This window comes from Larimichthys crocea, chromosome IV (assembly GCF_000972845.2).
Source record: "Larimichthys crocea isolate SSNF chromosome IV, L_crocea_2.0, whole genome shotgun sequence".
Lineage (NCBI taxonomy): Eukaryota > Metazoa > Chordata > Actinopteri > Sciaenidae > Larimichthys > Larimichthys crocea.
Genome location: NC_040014.1, coordinates 1,652,420 through 1,672,322, shown reverse-complemented (window position 1 = coordinate 1,672,322; position 19,903 = coordinate 1,652,420). Strand labels below are relative to the sequence as shown.

The 19,903-nt window shown below is 40.6% G+C and overlaps 1 protein-coding gene across 5 annotated transcripts in view; it reads right to left on the bottom strand.

Annotated features, from left to right (window-relative positions):
- The window catches only part of cntfr (ciliary neurotrophic factor receptor), a 213,475-nt gene that overhangs the window by 131,232 nt on the left and 62,340 nt on the right, over positions 1–19,903 (bottom strand). For 3 of the 5 annotated variants that reach the window (XM_027278569.1, XM_027278567.1, XM_027278568.1), the window contains one exon: positions 7,838–7,869. The exons of 1 other annotated variant lie outside the window; for it this stretch is intronic. The gene's annotated coding sequence lies outside the window, so the exon portion shown is untranslated. Of the gene's footprint in view, positions 1–7,837; positions 7,872–19,903 lie in introns of all 5 variants that reach the window. One more of the 5 variants, XM_027278570.1, reaches the window with a different exon arrangement.

Genomic DNA, 19,903 nt, shown 5'->3' with positions numbered 1-19,903 from the left:
CTTCACATTAGCATGAATTAGATCCACTGCACAGCACAAAGATATGCCACTTTTAAAGCTGGTTCACCTATTACTTCTGTTATTGCCTTCTTCCAAAACAGTGGTGAAGAACACCGGGAGAAAATGCCAAGATTTATTATTATTATAATTATGACTGGTGTGTTAACTGCATGCCAAATAAATCAGAGCACAAAGGCCTAATTACCTCCAAAGACTGGTGGCTGACAAGCAAAGTAGCATTTAAAAAGGCAATTATCAAACAGAGTCCAGCACAGTGCTCTCTCCATGTAACACACCGGGTCTAATTGTCATCTCTTCAAGTTAACTTCACAGAGAACAATGAGGGCAAAACAGCATGTTTCAACTGAATAATCTCTAGTTTAGCTCAGCTAGAAACATTTAATCCACCAACGCGTTAGCAGTTGACGCGTGTAACCGGTACCTCTGCTCTGTTCTATGTATTCCCTAAAAAGAGTGTTTGTAGCACACGACAGTGACTTTAATGCACCGTTTCAGATATCGATGCGCCAGAGACGCAGCATGCATACCTAGCCACATCACTGACCTCGCCAGATTGTTTCATTTTCCAAACCTATTTAGCCCCAACCGATGCTGACTCAAATGACATCACTTGAGGCAATTTATCTCACTTCACACAGCTCCCTCTGGAGCCACAAAAGGCTTTATTTATTACAGCTTTTTCACATACGCAATAGCCCTCCCCAAGACTTGTACGATAAGATTCGGATGCGTAAAATTGGAGTTCCTTTTTCAAGGGTGCCTGGCTGACAAGTTACAGAGTATCTCGGAGAATAAAGATCATCATAAATTAAATGTCCACACTATAGAGAGCCATGGCTGTATTATGTAATTAATTCACTGTCACAAGAAAGCTACAGTGCATCTCTATTATTTCCATTTCCTCCCTGAGGTAAAATGCTTTGTGGCAAAGGAATCGCAATTCATTTCCCAATACAGAATCATAATTTGTCTGAGTGGTGCAATATTGATATTAACTGCAAAAGCTTCAGCGAGAAGCTGAATTAAGAGCTCTGCACCAGCCACGTTCAAACATTCCTCATGGCCAACGTTTTTTTTTTTTTGTCTTCCAAAACCAGTTGATGTTATATTGGGAATAATTGCCTATTCCTCAGAACACTGCCTTCATGACACGACTCAAAACACTCAAGTGTTTCTTCCTTCCTGATAATGAAACAAAAGAAATGTAAGGTATCCAACAGGTTCCATAAGATCCAGGAAATCAGCAAATATATATCATCATTATTTTTGTACCGCTCACGTGTACTTATCATCTATCCTAAGGGTATTTCAGCAACATAGCACATGAATGCAATGCTTTTTTTTTTTTTTAATCTTTGGAAACACTATACCTTAGAAGAGGCTCTAAAACCACAAACCACAGACAGATAATGGAATCTTGACAACAAATAAAGAGATCTGAATGTCCACGCTGATGTCTGCGTGACACAGGAGGGCCAGAAATACATAAATGCTTGTCACAAGAATGATGTAATATACCTGATTTGCAGTTAATTAGCAAAAACTTCAACAGTGTGGTGTTTGTATAATCATTATAGCTAAATTCAACAAACTTTTGTCCAAAAGTTTTGCTCCGCGATTGTGTAAAACATTAGTCCCTGCCATGACGTCTTACAAATGCATGTTTCTAGATTGCAAGAATTCAAAACCAAAAAGATTTCTGAATACCTCTTAGTATTCAGTCGATTCTTCCGTGCAGTCTTTCCGCCACCTTCACAATTTTGCATGCAAGGACGGTTGATTCAGGACTTATTCAAAACTGAGCTATGAATCTATCACATTGTTTGTCTCCAATATATTAGCACAGCTTCATCCTTTCAAAATGGAATCTGCGTTCACTATTTTCTCCCAAAGCAGAGGTTATATTGATCTCCCAGACATAAGCTGCAATTGTGATCAAGGCCTTGAGCCGGTGAGAGAACGTGAGTGACAAACAGAACAAGACTGAGAAAGAAGCCTGTGAAGTAGAGAGAGACAGATTGGGACAGATGGAAAAGTAAAAAATAGACAGAAAAGAAAGACAGAGCGAGGAGTGCATGAAGAGGAAGAAATCAAGAAAGACACATTTTCCTTATGTCTTACTGCAGTGTGTGTGTGTGTGTGTGTGTGTGTGTGTGTGTGTGTGTGTGAATGCAAGCCTGAGTGTTTCTCTGCATGTGTTGGAAACTAAAAACAGTATGTTTACTCAACCTGTTTGCCAAGCCTCTTTAGTAAATATAGAGGATACAGTAGCAGCATAGACCAGGCTTACACACACTCAAACACACACACACACACATATACACAATCACACACATGCACAAATCCTGTGTGTTCAACTGTCCACTGGTCTTTACCACAGGAGGCTATTTGTAGAGTTGATTCCTATGGCCTTCGTGTAGGTCTGTCTATTAGTTGGGTGGCCTTTCACACACATGCACACGTATACTGCACACACACACACACACACACACACACACACACACACATACACACAGAGCACACATACAAGACATACTTGTATAGTTGTGGATAAAATGCACACAAATATGCACTAAACCTTGTATATTGCTTGTGCGATATACACGGTTTGTGCACAGATGCGCGTACATGCATCCACATACTGTAGATACACACAAAAGCCACATGCACTGTGAGTTGGGTGGCCAAGAACCTCAGCAACCAGATAAACACACTAACTATATTGGAGCATTCACTAAAGTACAGTTAAGTGTCTGTTGCTTCTTTCTGAGCAAACACACGACTGAAATAGTCTAGTGTGTGTGTGTGTGTGTGTGTGTGTGTGTGTGTGTGTGTGTGTGTGTGTGTGTGTGTGTGTGTGTGTGTGTGTGTGTGAGAGAGAGAGAGAGAGAGATTTGCATCCTACCCTGAGTAGCTTGATACACAAGCACTCAAGAAAATGAGAGTAAGGAATACTGTGCTTGTCTGTATTGTACGATTTGTATTTCCCACATCTTCTATAAACAAACAAACAAACAAGCATTCTATGCAGACATTGATTGAAATATATATATATATTAGTGGTGGGCCGTTATCGGCGTTAACATGCTGCGTTAACGTGCTGCGTTAATGTGGGAGTCTTATCGGGCGATTAAAAAAATATCGCCATTAATCTATTCTCAAAGTTGGGTTGGGAGCTGGGTCTATACTACGCAAACTATGATGATATGCACTGTAGGGAGCGGGAACGAGTCTTCGAACCTGTATGCCTTCTGTGAATTACCACATCAAACGTGACGTGCTAACGTGGATGCAGCTACGAAGCCGCCGGGTTTGCTTCAGGCAAAATTAATTTTTAAGAAGCTTCCCAATGGAAACCTGGACAAGACTAAGGTTGTTTGCACCTTGTGCAATGCACAATCAGTTTACTGTAGGAGTTCTTCCAGTCTCAAGTACCACCTAAACGCAAAGCATCCCTTAGCTGATGCTGCAGGTGCCGGGTCAAACACTGATGTAACACAGGGGAAGAATCGTTGTCAAACTACTTTGTTTGAGTGCAACCGAGGCAAGCCCATCACGGCGCTCTATCAGACAAGCTAAATAATCTTCTCGCTCAGTGGATTACCACCAGCTGTCTATGGTGAGATGGCCCCCATAAATACTTGGGGACTCCTGCCACAACTGTCCCATGCGAGAGACTTTAGGAGGCCATATTGTGCAGAAGAGGAGATCTAGTTTGTCACCAGAAAATAAAAACTATAGATTATATTATATAATATATATATATATATATATATATCTTATATATATATATTTTATATATATATATAAACCTAAAATATAACTTGAGTTGTTGCTTCTTTACTCAGTGTTTGCTAGGCTGGAGATAAAACTGATTGCAGTCGGGTTGTTTTATGTTACAATGATGATAGGTATAAACTGGAACATAGTTAACTCATCAGACAAATTTTATGTCTCAAACACCTCATGGAGGAAACCAAGTGTGGTGAATCACTGCAGGGTTGTTCGAAAATAACTTGTTATTTCACTGATTAACCGTCTTTCTCAATGCCAGCACTCCCTCACTCTCATTCAATGTCCATGACACTTGCCCACTGCTCTCTCTCTTCTCTCTGTCTCAAACCATCGGACGCAAACCAGAGGAAACATCTTTGTGTCACTATTTGCAGAAGCTGGTACATGAAATAAATAAAGCCAGCACACAACAGGTGGAGTATCATAGTTTGGTCCAGGAATTCCACCTGGACTACATTTAGTCTCAGGGACATTTCAGGCTGACCGCGGAAGGATTTGACCAGTGTGACCGCCTGATTGGCGGCCACAGCATGATGTTGGGTTGTGTTTTTCCAAAAGTTGAATCTGGTTCAACTTCTCCACCGCAGGTCGCTGCTTTTTTTTTTTTTTCCCCAGCACCCCCTGTGGCCACACCGCTGCTGCTAAAACACTACCCTGACTCAAGTTGATGGAAAAACCTGCATTTTTTCACCGCAGTGCCCAAATCTGTCTAAAATCAGGCTAAAGCAGAAAAGGGAATACTTGCAGGCAGAAATGTACTTTAAAACAAGATGTTTAGAAAAAAAAATTAAATAAATATTCCTTTACATATTCCAATTCATACCATTCTAAATGTATAAATATAATCTCCTCATATTCAAATTAAGAGTTTTGAATGTCCTGCCTGACATTTCTTACTTAGGAAGTGAAAGAGAAAGCATGGCATATTATTAAAGTCATAATGTAGGCTTGCACCCCGGAACATTATGAGTGCATCGCCTGCACATAAAAACCTGCTGAGCACTTAGGACATCACCTTACGTCACACTTGTGTGCTTAGTAGCCCCTGGAAGAGTCACCTAATGCTGAGCATCACTGTTCTGGAGGACTACACTTACTCATCGCTGACTTAACACTGATGTCATTATCTGACCTCACCCTGCGTCCACACTCGTGTGTACGTCTGTGTCATGGAATGTGAGAGAGTCGTTCATTATTTGAGTCAACTCTCTCTGTTCACCTCGAGCCCTATAGGCACACATTCTGTCAGCCGTTCGCTTACTTCCTGTCTCTCCGAGTGACGCTATAATTCAACGTTTTAACTCGAGCTGTCTGTCACGTTCTCCTGAGATCCGTGTCTCTTATCCCACTTTTCTCCTTCCACCTGCTGCTTATCTGTCACCTTCTCTATTTCGCGCTACCCTTCCCTATTCACCTTCCTCATGCTTTCCAGTCTGGTCCCTCTTTTCTCTCTCTACCTCTTTTTATTTATCTTTCCTACCTCCTCTCTCTCTCGCTCTATCTCTCTCTCTCCCTCTCTCTCGTGTCCTCCAGTAAACGCTGATGACAGCATTTCCCATTTTTCACACAGCAGAGAGCCTGTGAACTTCCCGGAGGAATGGCTATGATGGTGACACACCAATGAGTAAGCAGGAACGGTGACAACCTCTGAATGTAAATCTGTTTCGGTGTAGAACGCAATGGTTCATTTGTCTTCATATGTACTGGCTTAGCAAGGCCTGCAGCACATATGGGCTTTAGTATGGATATCAATGAGGCAAAATTCATTTGGTCATGAACCCCTAAAGAAACGTTTTTTCTTCTTTTTTTTTCTAAATCTAAACAAAGAAAGCATATATGATATAAAATGGGGCTTTCGTAAAATTACAATTTGACAATCAAGATGTGGGAGGAAAACACAAATGACTAACAGCTCCACTTCTCATTGCAAACTACTTCTAAGATGCCCTTGAGCAAGGTACCGCACATCCATCTGCTTCAGCGGAGCTGCCCTGTGGCCAACAACAGAAAGCCATATTCACAAGGCAGTTTGCTGCTGTTAATATGCATAGCAGCATGGATGTGAACCAGAACATCGCTGAAAGAAACATACAGGCTCCATCAGAATTACCTGAATACATAAAGGTTTATGCACACACACACATATATATGTTTCCTTTTTTTTTTTTTTACCTCCCTTTAATTTACCCGCAGCCTGCGGTGCTTTCTGAATAATCATCTGAATTCTTATTATACTGTTCAAATTGGCTCTACCCACACGACTCATGATCATAGAAAGCAACACACTTATTTATGTATTGTGAGTGCTAAATAAGAGGCTGTGTAAGTGGCTATTTTCATTACTCATTCAAACTGAGGAGATTAGAATTCAATGAAAAAGTGAGTCATGGAAACAAAGCAGTGGACTGTATCTCCAAATGTAAAGAAGTCATCTTACATCTCGACTATGAGGTACAGAACTGCACATATTTGTGTGCGTGTGTGTGTGTGTGTGTGTGTGTGTGTGTGTTTGTGAATGATTGCGTGTGTGCTGTCCTAAGTAAATGCTTGACTCATCAAGGTCTTGACAGAACTATTAGCATCCTCTTCCTATTTGTCCCCTCCCACACACACATACACACAGTCTCACTCACACACACACACACACACAGTCCTAGCACTTTGCTCCTGCCCTTTCATTGTTTATTAGCGATGCAATCCGTTATAAAGGTTTGGCCAAGCATCAGCGCTGCTTGGTCCCTACGCGAGCACCTTGCATCCAACCCCTGCTGCATCTAAATGACCGGCTGTGGGGAAATATCGAATCAACGCTGTTTTCGAAGGTTGCGGTCACGCTCATCAGAACATGAACGAGCCAGAAAAAACAAAAAGGTGGTGCTATTAAGGGATGATGAAGACAGAGATGAAGTTGGACAAAAAGAAGATGAGGGGGAAAAAAAGTCTGAAAAAACATGATGAGGAATGAGGAGGGTGGGAAGAAGTGTTAAGACAACAGGATAAAATCGAGTAGGAGGGAGAAGAACTGTGTGACCGAAATGAAAGGAAAACAACGGTAGAAAGTAAAGTAAAAAGAGAACAAGATAAAAATCAAGCAGACAAAGTTTATTCCAAGTACTGCTGCACTCCCAAATACACATGGACGTCCAAATATGCCCAAATACACACAAATGGATGCCTGTGTGCAGTTTATGTAACTGTGTTTGTCTACTGTTTATCACCAACTCATTTAAGACGCTTATGCAACAGCACTTAGATATTCAACATTCAAAATCATCCTTCTCACACAGCATTTGGAAACTATGGTCTCCTGCGTTGCACAGCCAAATATCTAACCATCCAAGCTGAAATCCCTGAACTGCACTGACTGAAAGAATAAACTGTAAAAGTTAGAGAATGAAACATGAACCCAGAATAGTGATCATAACAGTGGTATTTTATTTTTTCTGGGTTTTAACATCTGTGGGTGGGTATTATTTAAATGAAAATGTCAAAACAAGAAATGAAAAAATATACTGTTGGGACCCTGGGGGGTTATTCCTCTTATTACCATATCTTATTTCAAAACAACAACTGATAACTGTCATCCACCAGTGGGACACATTTAATGACTCTGGAATGGAGCCAACATGACGATGTGAATTGTTGACTAACAGAAAAACATGGGTGTAACTCAAGAAATCAACCGATGTTTGGATTCTGCTATTAATCAGTTCAAATGAAGTTCGAGTGCAAGTGGAAACTTAAAATACTGGAGCCTCACTTTCACCTACTAACAAGGAGCTGAACTATTCAGCCCCGGGCCAAAAAATACATTACTGAATCCATCTGCTTCTCAAACAAAATTTCAGCAGTTAAAAAATGGATTTGAATCATTCAGACGTCTATTAAATTATGATAATTCACTCCGGAACCATAATTTATTTAACTGTTAAAATATGTGAGGTTTGCAACAACTGTAGGAGTGCAATAGCATCATAAAAACAACAAAAAACATTTATTCCAAGTAACAAAACCAACTAACCTTATGACTGAATAACGGTCAAGGAGGAACACCTGGAATGACAAAAAAAAGGTGAAACAATGAGTTATTCAATTGTATAAATAAAATTATGCACTCTTTTTCTTACACAATTGTTTTTTCATTTTACAATTACAGCAAACTGATGTAGTTTTGCACCATATGTATTGGTTGGTGTTGAAGAAATAAAGGCTGGTCGCAAATACAGGCTGGGAAAGAAACACTGGTTGATAAACTCCAGTTATATAATGTGTACCAAATATTTCTGTTGCAACACTAAAATCATTTTTTCAACACTTTGTTGTTCTGGATCAGAAGTGTTATTATCTGATTTCAGTCACTGTGGGCGTTAATGTCTCAGCCGAATTGCATGTTTGCACTCCCATATGTTTGTCCCAACGACAGAAGCTAGGCTTGTAACAAAGTATGTCTTATTTTTGCTCATAAGTAATAGGACCACACACTAGTTGGTTCATGTGTACGCAGTAAATGGAGCATCGCCGTTCCTCTAGGACTGATAAGTTTGTATCATCTGTCTATAGATTTTCATTAAATACTTCCTGCTGGTGTCTGCACACAGTTGGCTTTAAATATGGGTTCAATGGGGCTTGTTTTTCCTTTCTAAAAATAACTCATTTGGTCTGATTTTTTTTTCCTATTAATGATGAAAAATAACTTCCACTGACTGGAAAATTACCCATCCTTAATGATCCATCACAGTATACAAATGCTGGCTCATGTCTCATCTCTAAGCTTCAAGCAATTCCTGTGTGACCAGGCTGAGTCTTTGTGTCACATATTTGGAGGCATCTCATTGGACCAGAAGATGAGTCTTTGTCTGTGATTGGGTGACAAAAGCCAGAGGGTGTGTGTGCGTGTGTGGGTGTGTGTGTGTGGGTGTGTGTCAAAAATTATTTGAGTTTTTCACTTAAATATGAACTCTCTAATTGCCGTAAATGCCTTTCACTCTGCTTTCTGTCAATCAGCTTACAATTCTCCCAAAAAATAATTCATTCAAAACACACTGCTTCATAAATTTAATTATTATCTGCCTCCTTGTATTAGGTTTTGTATTAGTAGTGACAGCAGTTAATTACAAACTGAGTATGGGTGAGGTACTGCAATGTTCGTATTTAATTAAAAAGAATAAATGAAAAGATTACACACAGAAACCGATTCTAGGCATAGCAATATCAGTGAATGTAATACAGGTATAGGCACAAATTAGGGAAGCACCGATGCGTCGGCTGAACATCGGCCATCCGCAAATAAAGATGACATTCACCAATGGCAGTGGCCGATGATTATATGTTGATTTACCTGTTGCATGAACGCTGTGCTGAGGAGAAACCTTTCTTTTTTCCTTTTTTTTGGAGGCTCCGAAACCTCACTGCACACATCACTAGCACGTCGTGGTTTTGCATGCGTTTAACTTCAAACCGCACTGGGAGTGTTTCAGAAGCGTTTAGCCCGCCAGACTCTGTTTACTTGCTCAGATTTGGACATTTTCCCTGTGTATGTTCTTCTTAAATATGCTTCTACATATGTAAATATGCTACATAGTTAATTAGTTTAGCTTTTGTCTGTTTTTACGACCGACAGTTTGCGCGGGGTATTTTATTTTGAAAATCCACCGGTTTCTCTTTGCTTTTTCTGTGTCTGGCTTCCACCTTCTCAAAGTGCTCTGTGTACATTGACGTGCGCTGCTCGTGTCAAGCGTCAAAAATAGAACAGACGCGTATTCAACGCATACCTCGCAAGATGTTATTTTAAACATCAGTATCAGCCCAGAATTTCACGATCGGTGCATCACTAGCACAAATAAATACACAGAAGCTCGAAAGGGGAACCTTTATAGTAGTTAACATCCCGCTTGACAACAAACCCAAATTAGGCTTTAAAAATGGCATGAAACAAACACAAACAGGATTTCAGTTCATGAAAGATGAGTTACAAGGACATTCTTTGGAAAGAATAGAAACATAAAAGGATGAATAACGACTGAACAAAAGTAATCTCGCCGTGTTGTTATCCCGCACAATGGGATGAAAAACACTCACTGGTGTACAGCAAAGTGGCTGTAATGGTTTTTATTGTTTGGAGGTGTCTCAGAAAGACATGATGCGGGGATGGATGTTAATCAAACGCTTTGTAGCTCTCATGCACAGTTATACAAACCAGTGAAGGCATATGCACGGCGTTATGGAGCACCATTTTAGATTCTATTTCGTGGCCGTGTGAGATGACTGACAATCGCTGTCAGACTCTACTCCATTACTTGCATGCATGCCCAGACACACACACACACACACACACACACACACACACACACACGTATCGATTACTAGAGTCTGCAGTCTGTGGAGTGGAGCCAATGTGAGGTGGGAGGTATACACACATACGAACACACACATTTACAGAATGGAGGGGCTACGCAAGGACAAATTTAAAGCATTTGTCTCCTGCTGGCATAGAAATGTGCACTGACACACACGTTGCACAGATTAAACTGAAGGCGATTCCACCTGTCTGCCGTTGTCTCGCTTTATTTGACTTGAGAGGAGCAGCAAGGAGAACGGAGGAAATCGGAAGAGTGGAGAGAGGAGGACTTTTTTCCATTTAACGTCCCTTGACTCCTCTCTAAGATGATTATTCAATAGGGTCAAAGGATTGCTGTAGGAGCACTAACACTCTGACCTTCTTGTTTCCTATTTTTGGAGGTGGTTGTATTGTTGGGGATCTACAGTAAGGCATGCAGTTTAATCTGCTGTTGCTTTTGTAAGCTGAAGATGGATAAAACTGTCAGCTCGGGGAGGTGGGGGGGACAAGAAGGGATAGACAAGAAGATGAGGAATAAATATAGGCGAGGCAATCGAGAGCCAGATCAATGTCAATGTAAGAAACAGGCTAACGGAGGAGGCTGTTTTGAACTCAAAACACTTGTCTGATCATTCACACTGCAAGTACGACACACACACACACACACACACACAAACCATTTAGCCAGAAGCCAAAGGGCTCCTGTCACCCAGCAACACAGGTTTCATTTTTCCATCACAAACACCTTTATTGGGATTCAGCTCTCCATTTATACCTTGTTTCTGACACCCCGCCTTACACCTCCCTGCCTCAATCTTTCCATCCATCTACCTTGCTTGGTCTGGCGATCTGTATCTGTTGTCTGTCTGTCTGCGTTTTGTTACCTCTGCAGTGGAGAATTTTGGTTGCACAAGGTGTGAAAGGAGACCGTATTGATCTGTCTGACTGTGGACGTGTGTGTGCATAGGTGTGTGTGTGAGAGAGAGGCAGAGAGAGTTGTCCTGCCGTGTCATCTACAGGGACGTCAGGTTCTCATCTTATTAAAGGTGTATGGGTGATGCGCGTACAAACCTGAATGAGTGTGATAATGACACCATTACTGAGTCAGAGACCTCTCTCTGTCTCTCACTCTCTATCTCTCTCTCCGACACACACACACACTCAAGCAGTGCTGTAGCTCATATTTACTCCCTACTCGTTATTTACCAACATTCTGTTGCTGTGTGTTTTAATTGCACCGTTGCCATATTTCACAAGTCTAGAGGCATGATTTTTTTCATCATACCTTTATGGTTATGTTGATTCATCGTAATCTTCTCTAAATTAAAGGATTCATTCAACCTTATTAAAATCAATTAACATAATGGCACCGCCTTAGAAAACCATCATAAGGCTGATTAAGCTGACTAAGACAAATTCCACAAATGGCATCAAAGAGGGAGTTTCTCCTACTTATGTCTCTCGGAGCTATGATACTCAACACAGTTTACTTATCGCACCACATATTTTACTATCTAGCAGCCAAAGAACTGCAGTGTTCAGCCCCAGACAGGCCAAAAAAATGCATCAATAAATTATGAATTAAGTAAATATTAGCCACTTCCCTGAACAGCTGTGCTTAGTTTAATCTCGGTTCACATCGTTTGTTCGCCCTAAATCATTAGTGCTGTAATTTTTGCATTCCTGTCATATCCGCCTGCTCATCTGCTCAGTACATAACCCCGCCACCTCTCAGTGAACTACTTCAAAAACTTTTGACTGCCTGCGCAGTGCGGCTTCACTCGGGGCTCAACTCTTGCTGCGAACATTAGCGAACTGTGACAAATCCCTGTACAGTCTACTGGCTTGAATGTCACATTTGTACTTCCATAAACAGTCACTGTAACACCCATCCCTCCCTTCAAGGCATAATTAAACCTCCAGCTTGCATTTTCTTTTAAGGCATAAGAGGATCAGTTGCAGTAGAACATGAGGAAACAACCCACTACATTATGAAATGTTTAAGCCCAACTTAAGACCAACTTAATGTGATTGCTATGCCAGTTTTTGCTGTTGTTGTTACTCCTGCTCACATACAGTGCAGGTACTTTGCTATTTGTTAAAACACCCCCACCTACTCATTAGACTTTCTTCTCCCTAATTCCCACTTTAATGGGTATCTGGCAATGTTTTTCTAACTATTTTCTTCCCCTGTCATTCCTCTCCTCGTCTAGCCTTTTTTTTTTTCAATTTTTATCATTCCCTTGCTTGATCTGTCCAGGCTCCACCAGCTCTCTCCCCCTATTTACCCCTGATCCTTCACTTCCTCTACTTCTCCCTCCCTCTTTCCTTCCACTCTCTAGCACCTTCCCTCCATCGTCTCCACCTCCTCTCCTCTCCTTTCATATCCCTCCTCCATCCATTCCTCCCTTTCTTCATCCCCCACCCCTTCCTTTGTAAGATAATACATTTGCAGGCTGAGTGATCTATTGATTCTCTGAACCCCCAGCGCCCTTCAGAAAGGTAATTTTTTTTTAAGGAGGAAAGAAGATTAGACAGAAACGCAGCACATTTCAAGGTGAAAGGGGCTCTCCCCACTTTACTCATCGATGCAAACATCTCAGCTTTTTAAAGGCTGATGTGTGATGGGCAAATGTGCAAAGTGCTTCGAGTACCTCGCCTGCCATCGCATCTCCCCTTTCTACACCCTGTGTGTTTGTTTACTTCTTTCCCCAGTATCTGTCCCAAAGAAGGAAGCCAAGCAAAGTAGCTGACAGACTGACAGGATAACAGATGTGCACTCACCCAATTTTAGAATTGTCTCATTGCTTTGGTTCATTAAACGCTACTGACAAAACTATTCTGCACAAATATACAGGGTATAGTATTGTATGGCATAATGTATCTTTTAGGGTTCATTCAAACATTCATTTTGTTGCTGAAGTAACGACCACAGATTCAGTTGTAATGAACATCACAGTTTTCATCCTGTATTGGCCACACACAGCTTTGCTACAACAGATTGTGTTCTGCTTCCAGCCACCAGAAGGTCACAGAGGAACAGTCTGGCAGCTGTGCACTTGAAAGGAAACAGTTACCCCTGCACTTTTATTGCAGTACAGATTCATATTAGCAACCCTATGATGAATAGCATGTCATTGGAGGAAAAGAAACCTCGACATTCCAACATTCTTCCCATTTCTAACATGACCTCATGATCCTGGGATTTGTCCTCTGACCAGTGGATGTCTAGCCAGTGACAGCCATCACTCTGTGTCCTTTCTGTCCTGAGAAGTCTGTCTAACACTCAGCCTGTGGGCTGGCTATAAATGGTTTGGTTTAAATGGGATGTCCCAAAGGGACAAAGGAAGCCATTGCAGTGGAAACAAGTGGCTCAGTGACCGGAGACTAATGCAGGTTATTGTCGATGGTAATTTGTTGCTTTTATGTAATGGCTCAGATGGATGACGGGGCATTATTCTGCACCATTGACCAGGGATTATTTATTTATTTTTTATTTTTTATTCATGGGGAAACATTTAAACGAATCCAGTGTCAGACTTCTGTTCAGTGAACTTATTCATTACATGAAAGAAATAACTGTCATGGCACTGATGCGCATTTATTTCATTTCACCTGGTTAAATAAGTCTAACGAGAGAAGTACTCTGTAATCCGAAAAAAACATAACCCCCTCTGTGACGATAATACGTGTAATTTGTCTGCTTATATCTTAAAAACAAAGAGAACTTCGTGAGATTTAGTCATGTATGTTTATATGGCATGATCACTGCTCAAATAATGGAATGAATCTCCGTATATGTAACGGTCCTTATACTGTATTATAAAAATATAGCTGTTCAACTTTCATTAAAAACTCAACATTAAACTTTCTTGCATAGCTACAAGGTGCAAAGTCGCACAAAAAAAATTCTACAAAACTCATTATTTCCAGAAAGCCACATGTGCCGTTATCAGACGTGGATGTTTCTAAAACTTTCCCCAAAGATTTTCCAAAGTCAAGTCGAAAGACGAGGTATTCCTCCAGTTTTCAAAGAGCTTGATGAGAAAGAAGTCTGACTAGGCAAGACTACCTTTGGGGAAATGGGCTGAGTGAAAAGTAAAGATTGGAAACTTTGTTGCAGCCCTACTATTAGTCTAGATGCAAATGTTAAAAAAAAGGGAAAAAAGCACCATAGGGTGCTGCTTTAGACTTGCTCTGAATAAGATTGGGTTCTCACAGCAAAGAATCAGGGTTTGCTCCTCTACTACTACTCCTGCCAGGAGTCTGATTCAGTTTGGAGTTGGGCAGGTACAGAGGAATGGAGGAGTCAAGTGAAGAGGGAGTGTAGTGAAAAATAGGATGTCAGTTGGGATTGAAAGAATGAAAGATCTGATAAAATAAAAAGCAGTTCAGAGTTGAAGCAAAATTAATGAAAAAACAGAGAAACGATGAAATGTCTAAAAAAAAAGACACAGGAGATGGGGATTAGTTTAGCATTAGCATCAACACATTTAATACCAATGAGAGCCCTTCCTCATCCCCTCCACTCTTTCTCTGTCGACTTTTTTTACTCTGTCTCTTTTCCCTTCTCTCTTGGGGTGGGGGATAAATCTTTATGAAAACAAATGGGTTCTTGTGAAAACACTGCACTTATCTGTAATCACAGGCAATAAAAGAAACTCTGATGTTTTCTGTCAAGGGCCCGATAGCGACCATCTTTGCTTGTCTCTCTGCTCTCTGGAGTGCACAGCTAAAGTAAACTCTCGTATAATCTCTAGTTTTCTCTGTTTTTCCACAGTTTGACTTTTTTTGTTGTTGCCGCCATTGGGTAACACGCTTCATAGCCCCTCATTATATCTCATCTGGCATATCATTAACAAGTTGCATGTCACATTTGCTGTCTCCGTATCTCCATAATATTCCTTCTTCTTCATTGTTGTTTAGTCCCCTTCCATCTCCTTTTACATTCCCCTCACCGCATCGCCCTCACCCTTACAAAACAACATCTCAGTGATGAATATAACTGCTTAGCTGCTCCATAAAGGTGGCATAATGGATGTCATAGCTCACTGATATTGTTGCTACACATCACTTCAACCATGTACATAAATCTACCAAGTGAACGGAGCTATTTGAGCATGCATGTGTTGCGTTTATGCAGAAAAGAAAGCATTATGCAGTAAACATTTTATGGTGAAATAAGGTTTCACTACAATAGGGAACAGTTGGTATGCTGTAATTACAGAAAAAAAATATTTCTTAATATCCCTAGAGGTATTTAGCCATACAGGTACAGCTCTAGATTTGTGTCATGTACAGGAATTTAGATTTAGTCTTTCCAGAAATAATGGAGCTACTTTGGAAAAGCCACAGGCATCACTGTGAACATTTTTTCAGTGAGGATACTTTCAAGACGTGGAAATAGTATAGAATATAAAGCATAAAGATAAAAATACACTAAGCGAGCAGACAGGTAAATTGATAGACAGAAACAGGTGCAGAAGCAAGAAAGAAGAACAGGGAAATAGAGATGAAGTGAGAAATAGACTCGAGGGATAAGAAGTAAGGAATGTTGATAAAGAAAAAGCACAAAAGCACACATAGACTATGTCAGAACCTTGCAATATGGCTGATGGTGGAGTGAATACATTTAGCAGATGGCTGATAATAATTAGTTACAGGATGAGATCTACGGTGCACCACTGGGTTCGGCTAATTCACAATATGCTGGATTCACTTCTGCAAGGTCAATTAGCTCCCATGCACCTTGTGGAGCTGCATAGCGTATACAAGACAGCATGCAAACCGAAGTTGACTCAAAAACTTGAAGAAACACTTTTAGAGAAGATAGTATAGATATTTTTTGTATCGCAACATTAAATGTGTTTGCTCAAGCACCGCTGCCAAAGCATGCAATTTAACACTCACTATCGCTGCTTCTTCACAGGCACTCAGGTATGGCCTCTCCTTTTTCGATTGACAACATTACTCTGGGTGACAAGTTCAATCTTATCTGGATGAGTAGAACTCCCTGCCGTAACAGCTTCAATCTCAGGCTCCAAGTTTTAGAATGAAAGAGTGCGCTTTTTCATGAACAGTAGATGGATTAGTTATCGTCTCATTTTGCACCTTATACCTAATTTCAAAAATTCATAGGTTTTACCCTTATTTGCCATGCCTTGTCCTCCATTAAACCCTGACTTTGAAATTCAGCAGACATCTCCCCAACCAATTACCCATCTAGCAGCCAATCACTAATCAGTGTGCTCTTCATTAATCCAATTAGCTGCTTTTGTATCATTCTGTCACCAGCTTCCAACATCTAATTGCCCACTACCACCACTGCCAGCATCAGAACCACATCCACAATCAGTGGCAAAATGGCAGAACTGGGGGTTATGTACTGAGCAGTTATAGGGTTTATCGAGCATTGACTTCAGATGGACTCTGCCAAAAGTCTGATCCCGTGTGCCGCATCAACAAAAGGTTTTAGCCATGAATTAGTCAGTGATTGTGACATATCTCTAGTTGCAGCTTGTTCCATCCATCCATCTATACATCAATCTTTTAGACCTCCGTATCCTGGTCAGTGCTGTGGGGAATTGAAACCAATCCCAGCATGCACTACATGAGAGCTAAATTACTAACAAACACATATTCACGTCTTTGGCCAATGTAGAGTTCCTAGTTTACCTAGCTTGTTACTGCTGAGGAAGAAACTGACAAATCCCATGTGTATAGAAGTTTTCTGAGTGGTAACCTTTGAGTCAAATTAACATCTGTCTTTGTATATGGATTAACATGGTGAGCATCAGAGGTGATGGTTGGGTGGATTTTCTTATCTTTGAAGAGAGACAAGCTAAGCGTTTTCCTTAATGCTAGTCTAAACCTATGTAGGCTAAATAATAGGCAGGTGTGGCGGATGCAGGGTTTTATCATGTATTCATTTGTGATGAACGAAACAGCAATTAATCAGAAAATAACAGATAAAATAAAGGAAACTTATTAGTGTTGAGATATAGAAGCTTGGTACATGAAAAAACCAAGCCAGAATACAACAGAGATCATCGATCATGGTTTAGTCCATGAACTCCACCTGGATAGTGCTCAGTTTCTCTTGGTCTGATCATCGGATTGACCACCCCAGCATGACATCAGGTTGCTTTTCTAGAAAAGTTGAATCTGACTCAACTTCTCTGCCACAGGCGTACACTGCAGCCCACATCAACAAGGTCTAAACACAATGCCTCCGTTCAACTGAAGGAGAAAACCTGTGTTTTTGCCACAGCACATGATTTGATCTGAATTGGGCCTACGTTAGATGGCTGCTGGCAGTGGATTCTTATTTAGTGTGCAGCTCCCATGTAATGCTCCCAAAATGTAACTTCATTTAAAAAGCTAGTTACCAGTTAATCTGAAGAAAATTAGAAAACCCCACACATCTAAAACGGCATCCTAAGCTTTGATTGTATCAACGAATGTCGTAGCTGTTTTTATGGCCTTTGTGTGGGTTGTGTGGGTTTTCAGCACATGAATATAGTTTGGTGGTCTGGGTCAAAACTGCTGTAATGACTTGGCTGCCTTAAGTCAAGCTGAAGCCCATTCGTGCATGTTATCTAGACTCTTCATTGTAGACTATGTAATAAAACAGTCGTTGCTGAAAATTTTAATTAATAAATTTAATTATCTGAGCAATAAACCCCCAATCTCCTATGAAACCTCTCCCCATGAATAGGCTGCTAACTGCCATATCTACATAACTCTTTTGGATGTCTTTCTTTGAGAATTGGCGGCAGTAACAAAGTTCATAGCTTTTCTCTGGGATCTAAATTGGCTCACAGTGTGGTTAGAGATAGAGGGGTATTAACAAGGCTTGCTGAGAAAGTCTGGGGAAGAGATGGGGAGACAGAGTTGGGTGGAGAGAATGAGACTGAAACACAGACAGAAAGTGAATGAGCACCAGAGATAGGGTGAAAATAAATGGCCATATTATAATAGTTGGAAGCAGAGTAGGCCAAAGCAGTGGCTTGACAAAAATAAGGTGATGTACAGGGAGTACATAGCCATTTCCTTGGCCTATACTCATACTCCTCCACCTCTTTCTCCTCCTCCTTCATGGTAAGTGATAGGAGTTCGTCTCAAATCCCCGAGCATGCAGGCCGACGGGTGGATTAGCGCCCCTGCTCTTCCTTTATTCTCTCTCCTTGATTTTACTGTGGTCTTACACTGGAGGCAGGAGGCATCGAGCAGGGCTGATTTCATGGCGGCTTCTGTGGGGATTAGGCAAGAAGCTGAAGAGGGGTGCCAAGAGAGGTGGGGATACCTTTTCACCCCTTCCCTTTTACCGTCCCTGGTGTTTCAGCTCTTCATGTTTGTGGGCTTGTACCCCTCGCTGATTTCGGTTTGTCTCAGATGACTTTGCTCTCCTCTTTACATCCCACTTATACTCTCTGCTTTCTGACTTTCTATGACCATGTGTTTCAGTGCTCAAGAGCTCAAACTCAAGTTTTTATGCATATTAGAGCAATTAGGCTACATTTGTTTCATTCTAATTAACTGTTCTAATATTAAGCAGTTTCTCAAGATGTTTCAGCCATGAAGATAAATCTTTCAACACTAAATAAGTTACAGATTTTTTCATGGTCATGGTCTTGTGTGGTGGGTGTTGGGAAAACAGACGGATCATTAGATGCCTCAACGGATGAGACAGTTTGAGGCATTGTATTTCTAGTGATCACACACAGTCTCACACAGACTTACAGACATTTATTTGCTCCCTCTACACACCATTTATGAATCAGAGGAGTCTTGCCTGAGACCTTGTAAGCTGAAAATCTCCCTTGGCAGGGGCTGGATTTCACCTTTGGCTGACTCTGTACATGTTTAACTTCTCACATGAGAGAATGTGGTTTGAAATATGGTCCTTAACATTTACTGCGAGTACAGAGCAGAGTAATGGGATAGAAAAGAGAAGTGCGAAACAAAAGAGCTCATGTGTAATTCTGATATTTGACATGTTTGGTGCATAAACACTGAAGGCCATGTTTAAGTATGGGATTAATCCATGGATGTTTTATATTCTTTGCTGGAAAGGAAACTATTACCTAAAGTGGATAATTTAGCATATCTACTGGATCTAGGGCAAGGCTGTAAACATTATTGATGCTGACAAGAGACTTCAATTGCTTGCTGTTCTTTAAAATGTGCCGTGTATAATTTATTGTCTTTCTGTGCTTTTAAAAGTGAGTGGGTGTCATGTTTTTTTTAAATGGTGTCTACTTTTCAAAAAAAGAAAAAAAAAAGAAATCCAGGAAAAAACACTCAACTGTCAAGCATCTTGTCTTCATTTTAGCACCTGGGGACATATTAGAAGAACTACCATACGAGAATGTGCATCAGAAATGTTTCTAATACACATTTAATACAAGTCTGCAACAAGAAGTGTCACAAGAAAACAGCTATGTATAATTTTGTCATTTACACATTTGCATGTTGTTTTTCTATCACACTCTGCCTGTAATTGCAAATCCTTTATCTTTCTGCAAATGTGTGAGTGTTAATTAACCTGGTTAAATTCTTTTTGTGCCCATTGTACTTCGAAAATTAGACTCTGATTGTCATCTTTACATTTTTTTTTTCTAAATACAATGCAAGTCTTAATAGAATAAGCCACCAGTGAGCAAATTAGGCCTGCTAGAAACAGATTCATATCACAGACAGACCTTTATTCATAATTTTCCACTTTTATAGGCTAAGCGTAGCTATTTT